The sequence below is a fragment of the Sinocyclocheilus anshuiensis genome, unplaced genomic scaffold, assembly GCF_001515605.1.
Source record: "Sinocyclocheilus anshuiensis isolate Anshui unplaced genomic scaffold, SAMN03320099.WGS_v1.1 scaffold683, whole genome shotgun sequence".
NCBI lineage: Eukaryota > Metazoa > Chordata > Actinopteri > Cypriniformes > Cyprinidae > Sinocyclocheilus > Sinocyclocheilus anshuiensis.
In genome coordinates this window covers 47,831-60,189 of record NW_015548218.1, presented here as the reverse complement: position 1 = coordinate 60,189, position 12,359 = coordinate 47,831, and the positions used below count along the sequence as shown (strand labels likewise).

Here is a 12,359-nt window from a genome sequence, read left to right as displayed (position 1 = left end):
CTGGCCTTTGGATGGAGATTTACTGCTGATCACAGAACCGTGCTTCACTGAAAGATACGCATGACAATCGCAGCTTCTGTCGAATCGCGATCTCGATTCCATTTCGATTTATCGTGCAGCCCTACCAGCCACTTTCCAGTTTTAGACTAATAATATTGCCCCTCCTGCCTATTATGAGCAAAAACTTGATTTACACACATCTGATGGCCCCATTCATTTCAAGCCAATACGTTCATTACACAGTTATGTTACATTATGTTATACAATCATTATATACCACTAGAAAATACACATTATATTCATATAAATAGATTAGTCTGGATTTTTTTTCTTCACCATTATTTCTAAGCCTTAACTGGCGCAAAATACAGTGTATCACAGATCACATCAGGTCATCTGTAATGTATCTGCTTGTTTTACACTCTTTGGCCACCAGGTGGTATTGTGAGCAAATGAAGCCTCGAGAAATGAACCCTTTTGTGAACCACTTGGCTGAAAAGCTTCAATGCTTCATGAGGCTTCATCTCGCCATCACTAAAATTTTCTAACCAAAATGCATTGCTTTTGACAGGCGGCAGCCGATCTTTGCGGCGCCGCATGAAGTCGAACAAGCCTAATGGCAACATGAGGGCTATTTATATCAAACAATCCAGGTCACATGACAAGAACCAACCAATGAGAACATGCCACATGAACCAAAGAACAAATCAGAACATAACACAAAGACAAGGGAATCACATGACAGAACAAGGACCATGACTAAACTCCAAAATAAAAGACATGAGAGCAATGAACAAGAATCACAAACAAAACCCAAACCCCACGTTACAATAACTTTATTGTGGGGGTGGAAATACTGTCATCCACAGTGTCTGATGACTGATGAGTGTTTCAAATGTACAAAGGAGGTTTAGGCAAAGAGCTGTTTTAGAATGAATGCCTCAATGTGTCCAAATGATTTAATTAATTCAAAAATCCTTAACACATTAAAATAATTTGATGCAATTAATGCAAAGATACTAAAGCACAATTTATATTGTAAACCCTTTTCCCGATTTTGCCTCTGTTTCCAGTCAGATCATTTTAAGTTTTGAGTCCAATGATCCAGTAAATGAAAACTAGGCTGTTTACATCACAGATGGCAGGGAGAGAGCAGAGACTCACATTGCTTTTTCTGCAAATTATTAATTCAAGTGTGTTTCGCTTTAAAATTATATTGAATTATATAGATATCCTGAATTCCACTGATATTTAAATTGAGTTTTAGTTAATTGAAATAAAGTATACTACCGCAAACATATGCAGAGGACTTTTATTAGTGTATTTCTTAAAAGTGTTCTTTGAATTATTTAAAAATGACCACACTTTTATATAGATATCCTAAGTTTAAATTAAGTTGATTTTATTTAAAATATATTAATGTTGTAGTTATAAGTACATTTCCAATAAGTACTTGATTGTATAGTTTAAAGAATTAAAATGTAGTTAAGTATATCATATAAAGGGAATGTTAACAATCAAAATACATTTGAAATTAATTATTTAATCTATAAAAATATGTGGACAATACATTATAAGTACATTTTGTATACAGTATATTCATTATATATTAAATCTTATATTTTAAATACTAGGTAAGTGTATTTTCTATGTATGATGAGTATATTTAAAAGTGTGTGAAAGATGGTTTCAATTGCACTACAAGTGGTAAGTTGAGATGCTACAATATGTACATATACATGTCATGAGATTTTATATGTGTTGTTCAGGTCAGGTGGAATAAAGCCTGAGGGAAAAAGCTGTTCTTATGCTGCTCAGTGATGCTAGATCTGTGTCAGAATGCAAGAACAGAAACAATGTCTTTGTACTGAAGGCCGAGTTTAAAATAGTTCTAATTTTTTGCAAATGTCCCTTTAGGTGCTCCGTACTTTGCTGTAAGTGTTTTGGGTGGCATAATTCACAAGTTTACCAATTAAATGACTTTTGAGGGAAGTCTGTGTGCTGTCTGGTTAGGGGATGGGTTTAGCCTCAAAGCAGCCAATCCAATTTAACATGAATGACCAAAAGGGGAGAGCAGAATGGCACAAAGGTGTGAATGTCCCCTGAAAATAAATCTACTTGCCATGGCAACAAATGACTGTTGCATGGAAGAATACCTCAGTAATAGTGTTGCCAAGGTGCGTCAGAGAAACGAGACATGCAAAATGTGCAGTGTTGGGGTGCCTCCAGGACCAGGGTTGGGAACCACAGTTTATGAACCTGGGCCTGGTGGCACATTAACAGTACATGTGTTTAATGTCTTTCTAATCTGGCAGATCCACTTCAGGTTTTAGAGAGCTCTGCTAATGAGCTGTTAAATCAAATTAGGTGTGTTGAATTAAAAAGACTTAAAAAAAGGGTTGGGTACCACTGCTCTAGTACAATCATCAATGCAAAATATGACTTAATAAAATCAATAACTTTTGAGATGCATGTCCTATAACCATCCATCATTTATTCTCTGATCTGTCTGCTTTAAAGGGGTCATATGATGTTGCTAAAATTTTTTTTTTTTATATATTGTACTCTATATTTATTTTAATATATGAACTTAACTCACAAAGCTTTTCTGCAATTCATCACAGCTGGTATAAGTCTTCTTCTAGCCTCATCTGATGTGTTGTATTTCTTGAGGTCCAGCTCATCCAGCGGCTCCTCCGACATCTGAAGCATGTAGGAGATTGTTGAGCAGTGAGCGGGAGAGAGTTTCTTCTCTGAGTGTTTGTCTGATTTCACAAACTCATGAATCTCTCTGGACAGAGTCTGATCTTTCACTTCCAGCAGACAGAGGAACAGATTGATGGATCTTTCAGTGGACAGATGTTTGTTCTTCTTAATTGTGTTTTTAATATACAGTGAAGTTTTTTCGATGCTCTCTGAGCTGTTCTCTGTGTGTCAGTAGATCTTGTAAGAGTCTCTGATTGGACTCCAGTGAGATGCCCAGCAGAAATCGCAGGAACAGCTCAAGCTGTCCATTTTCACTTTCTTGTACTTTACTGAATACACGTGTATGCAAATTATGTAGTGAATCAAAAAGTGATTCAGTAGTTCTACATAAATAGCAGTAAACTGCATAAAAAGCAGCAAGAAACTCTTGAAAGCTGAGATGAATGAAGCAGTAGACTTTCCTCTGATGAATCACAGATTCCTCCTTAAAGATCTCAGTGCAAATCCCAGAATACACTGAGGCATCAGTGAGGTCTATGCCGCTCTCAATCAGGTCCACCTCGTAGAACATCACATTGCCCTTCATCAGCTGTTTGAAAGCCGCTTCAGCAGCTGCTGCTGGTCTGGAGGTGATCCAGATGAGAGCAGAGGGAAGCTGCTCTCCTTTCATGAGCTTTGACATCAACACAGCCACTGATGAAGTCTCAGTCACATCACAAACTTTCTGAGCGTCTGAAAACATCAGTGTGATTCTGCTTTCATCCAGACCATCAAAGATGAACACTTTACACTCCTCATAAATCTGTGAGTCCAGATCTTGAAGTTCAGGATGAAAGTCCAGCAGAAGTCTGTGAAGACTGTACTGATGATTTCGGATCAAGTTCAGCTCTCGAAATGGAAGCACAAACATGAAATCTACATCCTGATTGGCTTTTCCCTCGGCCCAGTCCAGAATGAACTTCTGCACAGAGACGGTTTTTCCGATTCCAGCGATGCCTTTAGTAAGAACAGTCTTGATCTGCTCATTCATTCTTGATTCTCCTCACGTCCTGCTTCAGCTGAGGCTTTAAAGATGTCATTGCAGTAGATTGGAGTGTCTTGTGAGTGTTGAATTCTGGATTTATTCTCCATCTGTAAAACCTCATGTTCTTCATTCACTCTTTCACTCTCTCCCTCTAAGATGTAGAGTTGTGTATAAATACTGTTCAGTAGGGTTTGATTATCTTGTAGTTTGATTCCCTCAGATAAGCTCTCATACTTGTTTTTCATTATGGTTTTGTATTGATCTTTGATTTTCTGTAAAACATCATCATCTGGTTGTTGAGAATGCTGCTGCAAATCTCCAGTTTCCTCAGTCAAGGCTGGTTCCATGACAGGACACGGTCTGGTCTGGTCCGAGTTGCAGCTGATACAGTGTCTTCTTAAACCATCGCCAGAGACTGCATCTATCAGAACCTGCTCACAAACTCCACATCTGGACTGGTAATTAATTAGATCTTCCCTTACCTCACTGCAGAACCCCAGGAAAAAAGTAGTCATAATTGTTACACAGTATGCATACAAAAAGCATAACAAAAACAACTCACCAATAGCCTACCTTGGATTTCTGAATTGTGATTTATCGTGAAATCCAACAGGTTGTTTAATTAAACAGTTGCTCTTCATACAGACACAGCTAAGAGCACCTCCCTCTTCTTTCTTCTCATAGAGATTCATTTTGGATGCAGTCCTGACTGTGTATGTTATTGCACTGATTATGATCAGTATTGTAATAATTATTTTCAAGGTTACATCTAAGAAAAAAAAAAGATAAAGGAAATTGAGTTCTGATCATTTCCTTATAATGGCACCCTGTGTTTTCCCTCTTAAAGGGGTCATATGATGCTTTTTTAACATACAAAACATCAAAAGAAAGAACAGGGTATCTGCTTGTAAACAAAAACATTTTATTCCAGCTTCATGCATTCTTTTTTTAAACACTTGAATGTGGGTAAGTTTTATAAATTAAAATTAAAAAATAAAGAAATTAACAAGATTTTGAACAAAAAGCTGAAAAAATACTATTAATTGGATTTCGAATGATAATCAAAACATAGATGAAGTCGATCAACACCCCAAAGCTTGACAGTCATTATTACCTCTTCATGGGTCGACATTTTATTCCACAATGTTGCACAGTTTTGATGCTGTTTAAGTCTGATGATCGTGTTAGATTACATGTGGAAGCATCTGTTGTTTCGGTTTCTTCTTCACTTGTGTTTTTTTGGAAATTCTGTACAGAAGATGTGTACTAGCGCCCCCTACCGGATAACAATGAAAACACGGATTCTCGGAGCACAAGTATAGCTCAAATATATTTATTTATTTAGTATAAGTCAAGTATACTTAAATGTCATTTTAAGTATATTTCTGTGAAGTACATAAAGCCCATGTCTGAGAAGTACATAAAATTAGACTGAAAGTATACTTTCCTATTTTTAGTTTAAAAGAAGTATACTAATAGCACACTTGAATAAAGTTCTTCTTCGTAAGGGAAAACACCCTTATTTACAGCTGTTTTTGCTATATGAAAGCCTACAGTATAAAATGATAGAGATGTACAAATTCCATCTTGTCTCAAATTCCTCTCAGACAGTTTTGAAAAGAAGCCAGAAAATTACAAGAAACACTAGTTACACAACAAAAGGCATTAACCGATTCTTTCTTTCTTTCTTTCTTTCTTTCTTTCTTTCTTTCTTTCTTTCTTTCTTTCTCTTTCTTGTAATCTGCCGTGGTTTTTCCAGAAACTACAGTCAATCTTTTATCTTTATCTGCAAAGTGTTGAAAGTTTTCCAGGCATTCCAAATCATAGTTCTGTAGTTTAGACAATACAAAACTGTTTACTTTGTTTAAAGCAAAAAAAAAGGAAAAAAGCTTGTACGGGTGTACGCACAAACACAATGTTACTTCTCATTTGATTTTTACTTGTTATGAAATGTGATGTGATTTATTTCTCACGCAGAGTAACAGATAAAACAACTCTAACAAACCCATAACCCTGTAGTTAATTAATAAAACACAAGTTCCTAGGGTTCTCCCACATTTTAATGTTATCATCTATAAAATGCCTTTGTAAAACATTAACTTACATGTACAATATTTACTGTACATAATTCAAAGCAAATGTAAAGTCAAAATGGCAATGCACTCACCTTGAAATGTGTCGCAGCTCTGGCATGCTCTGTAAAGTACATCTGCACTCTTCAGATTCATCCGGTTAAACCAGTTGAGTTTTGTCTTTTTTTTTTTTGAGTCTTCTCTCAATATACTTCTTGTTGACAGGATGAACTCTATGAGGAAATTATTTCTATCATCTTACTAACTTGCCTTGCTATAGTGTATAGCTAAAGTGTATAGCTTTATAATCCACAGGCAATCAATTGCATGTCATTCTCCGCACACATTTTTCACACAGTACACAGTATATCAGGAAATACATTGACTTATTTATAAAGGCAACAACAATTTTAAAAGTGTTCAGGAGACTAGTGTATAATATTTTATATGATATACATGTTTAGCATGTAAACTTTAGGCTTTTTCTTGAATCAAATAAGTTATGAAATTGGCTGTTGACATATAAAAGATCACACTTTCCCCAGAACAACCTTGACAAAGCTGATAATGTGGTGAAATATCAGTCTGACATCATTCAAATGTTAAAACATTAAATCTGTCCTTTGAAATTGTTGTGAAATGCTACTGGAGAAATTAACAGGTTGTGTGCTTAGGTTGGACTATCCAAAATAGCTTCTTTCCCTTAATCCGTGTGTGTTGGAGGAGACGTCTGATCTCATAAAAGCTATATGCGGTGACTGCATTTTTCTTTCTTTCTTTCTTTCTTTCTTTCTTTCTTTCTTTCTCTTTCTTGTAATCTGCCGTGGTTTTTCCAGAAACTACAGTCAATCTTTTATCTTTATCTGCAAAGTGTTGAAAGTTTTCCAGGCATTCCAAATCATAGTTCTGTAGTTTAGACAATACAAAACTGTTTACTTTGTTTAAAGCAAAAAAAAAGGAAAAAAGCTTGTACGGGTGTACGCACAAACACAATGTTACTTCTCATTTGATTTTTACTTGTTATGAAATGTGATGTGATTTATTTCTCACGCAGAGTAACAGATAAAACAACTCTAACAAACCCATAACCCTGTAGTTAATTAATAAAACACAAGTTCCTAGGGTTCTCCCACATTTTAATGTTATCATCTATAAAATGCCTTTGTAAAACATTAACTTACATGTACAATATTTACTGTACATAATTCAAAGCAAATGTAAAGTCAAAATGGCAATGCACTCACCTTGAAATGTGTCGCAGCTCTGGCATGCTCTGTAAAGTACATCTGCACTCTTCAGATTCATCCGGTTAAACCAGTTGAGTTTTGTCTTTTTTTTTTTTGAGTCTTCTCTCAATATACTTCTTGTTGACAGGATGAACTCTATGAGGAAATTATTTCTATCATCTTACTAACTTGCCTTGCTATAGTGTATAGCTAAAGTGTATAGCTTTATAATCCACAGGCAATCAATTGCATGTCATTCTCCGCACACATTTTTCACACAGTACACAGTATATCAGGAAATACATTGACTTATTTATAAAGGCAACAACAATTTTAAAAGTGTTCAGGAGACTAGTGTATAATATTTTATATGATATACATGTTTAGCATGTAAACTTTAGGCTTTTTCTTGAATCAAATAAGTTATGAAATTGGCTGTTGACATATAAAAGATCACACTTTCCCCAGAACAACCTTGACAAAGCTGATAATGTGGTGAAATATCAGTCTGACATCATTCAAATGTTAAAACATTAAATCTGTCCTTTGAAATTGTTGTGAAATGCTACTGGAGAAATTAACAGGTTGTGTGCTTAGGTTGGACTATCCAAAATAGCTTCTTTCCCTTAATCCGTGTGTGTTGGAGGAGACGTCTGATCTCATAAAAGCTATATGCGGTGACTGCATTTTTGTAAAACAGTATTACCTCTACATATTTTGCTGCAGTTTCCAGCTGGAATGCACAGCATGGGGCGCCAAAAGTGTGAGATCATATTCAGATAAGCTTTTCAACTGTAAAGCCCTATTCATACTGCCAACGACACACAACAACAAAGCAACATGATCCCATTCATTTTCAGTGGAGTGTTGGCGACATCCGGCGACATGAGCGACCGAATGTAGGCGAAGTCATGCTACAAAAGTTAATAATAGTTTAACTTTATGCAAATGAGCAGTGAATTTCACAAGCGACAACCAATGGGCTCTAAGCAACGAGAATTGTGATGTATTTCCGCTCATACTTTATACCGGCAAGGGCGCTTCCGGTTTGTATGGTAACTAAGAGAAACCATCAGCTGTGTGGGAGTCATGCCCCCTCACTAAAACAACAAAGAAAACGTCGTAGTTTTATACAGTTTTAAATCGAGTTTATATCTTCTCCATAACCATGGAAAAGACGGTTTTCCGACGTCAAAAGCAAATGAAGGCAGCGTCGGAGCACTGTAGTGTCCCGCTGTGCTCTGTGTCTTCACGCTACAACTCCTGTGCTAGTTTTCATTCCTTTCCGGTGAAGGAAGAGATCAGGAAAAAATGGATTGTAAACATTAGAAGGATCAACTTCCAAATCAGGAAACACGCAAAGTGTGTAGGAACAAGTAGGAGGCGTCTGAAAAAAGGTGCTGTCCCTTCAGTATTTGAGTGGAACCGTGAACGCCAAATGCAGCCGCCTAGGTTAAGTGTTTGGGAACGACAAGAGCGACCACCACTACTGGAATCAGATATGGAGGAAAACGAAATGGAAATTGATCGTGGACATACAGTCGGACGTGATTATTGTTCTGTTCCGGAGCCTGCAGCTCTGGACTTATCACTATGTGAAAATGAGGAGTTGAAGAGAGAGATAGAAGATCTGCGGAAACAGCTGGAGCAGGCCAAGGTGAATAGCCGCTTTGGCCTCCAGAGATTTGCGGGGTCTGATGAGGATATTCGCTTTTACACAAGGTAAAACCATTTTGTGATTATTATTTGTTATGTAAGCTGTACTGAAAGTATACTTTCAGTCTAATTTTATGTACTTCTCAGACATGGGCTTTATGTACTTCACAGAAATATACTTAAAATGACATTTAAGTATACTTGACTTATGCTTAGGAAAAAGTCTAAATATATTTGAACTATACTTGTGCTTGTATGTACAGAATGTTTTCATTGTTATACAGTAGGGGGCGCTAGTACACATCTTCTGTGCAGAATTTCCAAAACACAAGAGAAGAAGAAACCGAAACAAGAGATGCTTTCCACATGTGTTCTAATGGCGCTTTTCCACTGCGTGGTACGACTCGGCTCGGCACGGCTCAGTACGGCACGGCACGGTTCGGCTCGGCACGGTTTGCGTTTCCACTGCAGTTCAGTACCGCTCCACCTACCTTGATCCCAGAATTAGGCCTAGTTTACTAGGCCTAGTATATAGTTTATTAGTGTAATGGGTTAGGATGTGTGTGTGAGTGTTGAGGGGTGGGCGTGTGCAAAGTCAGTGTAGTTTCCTTATCTGAGAATCAGTTTAAGACTGTAGTAATTACTTAATTATTGTACCATGTGTTATGCCTTAAATGTTTTAAAAGAAACAATTTATTTCTTTGCAGATTTGCAACCTATAAACCAGGGAGCCTCAAATCTGGACCACGAGATCCACTTTCCTACAGAGTTTAGCTCTAACCCTAATCAAACACACCTGAGCATGCTAATCAGTGTCTTCAGGATCATTACAAAATCACAAGTAGGTGAGTTTGATCAGGGTTGGAGCTAAACTCTGCAGCGCATTGGCCCTCCAGGTTAAGATTTGAGGAACCCTGCTATAAACACATGATGGCCTTCTGGGAACAGATTGAACCTTCAACACACAGGATGATTCGCATCACCAGCTCCAAAGTCACCAGGGAGACTGGGCTATATGTGAAGAATCGGGCACTTCCTGAAATCGATGAATTATTCCTCTTCATGATGCACCTTGCTTTGGGCCTCAAGCAGAAAGACCTGGCTCATCGCTTCCATGTCCATCAGACTACAGTGAGCCGCATCATAACCACTTGGGCGAACTTCCTCTATTTTCTTTTAGGTTCCGTGCAAATTTGGTTGCCGAAAGAGAGAGTACGAGCCTACCTGCCAGAGGAATTTGAGAATTTCCGAGACACCCAGGTTATCCTGGACTGTACCGAGCTCCGCTGCCAAACGCCTTCGTCTCTGCTATTACAGAGTGAGGTCTTTTCCAACTACAAATCTCACTGCACCTTCAAGGCTTTGATAGGAATGGCACCTCATGGTGCAGTAACTTTTGTCTCTGGACTGTATGCGGGGTCAATCAGTGACCGGGAGCTGTTCAAGCAATCCGGGATCATCGACGTCCTTACCCCTGACATGGCCATAATGGTGGACAAGGGCTTCTTAATTGATAACCTCGTACCATGCACAATCCACAGGCCTGCTTTTGTGACCAGGGGCACACAAAAGTCTGCCGGAGAGGTGAGACACACTCAGTCTGTGGCCAGGCTCAGGGTGCATGTTGAACGCCTGATCCGGCGGGTGAAGAAACATAAGTTATTTGACGCAGTCATCCCCTTGTCCATTTCTGGTAGCATTAATCAACTGTTTGCCGTGTCATGTCTTCTCATTAACTATCAGAATGGACCACTTGTCAAGGCATGGGCCCAGTGAGTCTACACAGTGTCATTCTTGTCCGTGTACTAAGTCTTTTAAAGTCTTCATTTGGCACATTGAAATGTTGTAAATATACTGTTGTAAATCTGGTCTGGAAACTGTCTAATTTTCTTACTATGATTGCCTGGTACCATGCAAAATCCACAGGCCTGCTTTTGTGACCAAGGGCACACAAAAGTCTGCCGGAGAGGTGAGACACACTCAGTCTGTGGCCAGGCTCAGGGTGCATGTTGAACGCCTGATCCGGCGGGTGAAGGAACATAAGTTGTTTGACGCAGTCATCCCCTTGTCCATTTCTGGTAGCATTAATCAACTGTTTGCCGTGTCATGTCTTCTCATTAACTATCAGAATGGACCACTTGTCAAGGCATGGGCCCAGTGAGTCTACACAGTCATTCTTGTCTGTGTACTAAGTCTTTTAAAGTCTTTATTTGGCACATTGAAATGTTGTAAATATGGTCTGGAAACTGTCTAATTTTCTTACTATGATGGCCTGATGGTTTTTTTGCTTGCCTTTTGACTTACCACATATAGTTCGTACCAACGTTCTTTCATTACTGATACCTGATAATTAACATTCTTCTTGACCAGTTGGTTCATTAAAAAAATAATTTTACAATCCACCTTTTGACCTCCTTCCTTTGTTAGAGCAGCCATACTTAAACCTGCAATTGCAACACAGTTCTAATTATATCAATCTTCTGCCACCTGCTCAAATCTTTATTTACAACTATGGTGAAAGACAAGACTAAGATACAGTATTTTCAAGTGTGTTTTCTATTCATTTGAATGTTGAGTCATAAGTTATATTCATGAATTACATTTATTATGATAGTTACCTACAACATGCCTTCGCAATTATTAAAGCAAGCAAATAAATAAATAAATATGTACACAAAATCCCTTTCAGAGCCCATCAACAGTAACTTGATGGTCCATGTGCACTTTGGGAAAAGCTGTACTATTGAATGCTAGTCTACATTGACAGTTATGTAACAGTATAAAAATATCTGTAAACAACAGCAGTATACAGTGTAACAGTAAAACAATAACAGTATGTGTACTGTATACTAAGTAACGATTTCCATTTTGTATAGACTTGCTAACATGAACAGTAGATCAGTTCGGATATTGTATAGATTTGCAAACATGAACAACCGATCAGTTTGAATACTGTATAGACTCGCAAAAATAAACAATAGATCAGTTCAGTTATTGTATAGATTTGTAAAAATGAACAATAACACCTGAACTCACTGAACTGATTGAAACTGATTAAACTTATTGAAAGATATTATGCCCAAAGCCATTGGAGTGACTTACTGAAAACACTTCTGTATGTAGTGGTAAAAGAAAAAATGATCTGCTCTCTCTAATGGTATGCATTACATGAAGATCTTTATAAATTCGCTCGACTAACATATCTTCCTGAGCACAAACAACAAAATCACACCACTCTAGCCCTGTCAAGAGCATCTGACCTTGAACTTGCCAGTAGTACTTGTGCTGCCTCCTGAGTTTCAAAGCACCACCGGACATTTTTAGATAGGGGCAGTCCACATAGCTCTGGATATTGGGGCATTTGACCTCAAGGAGACCAAATGGTGGGTTCCCAGAGGGATCAAAGATGACTCCATCAGGACAGCTACCTAGCCATGGAGCATCAGGATGTACAATGAACCCGCAGGGTGAACAGTTCATGTTTTTAAGAGTGCAATACTCTTAAACAGTGAGTGGCTCCATATCAATACCTCTCCTCATGTCCGTGGTCTGACCAGTCCCCCTGAGAATTCTCTCAGCCAAATTCTCTGCAGATGTATCTCCACGAACATGGCATACCTTGTGGAAGCGAGTAGATGTCACTCTCATCTTTCTCAAACGATGCCACTCCTGGCA

The 12,359-nt window shown here is 38.1% G+C and overlaps 1 pseudogene; it reads right to left on the bottom strand.

Moving 5' to 3' along the window:
- Positions 1-3,736, bottom strand: part of LOC107654080 (protein NLRC3-like) — an 11,148-nt pseudogene extending 7,412 nt beyond the window's left edge.
- Between the last annotated feature and the right edge of the window lie 8,623 nt (positions 3,737-12,359).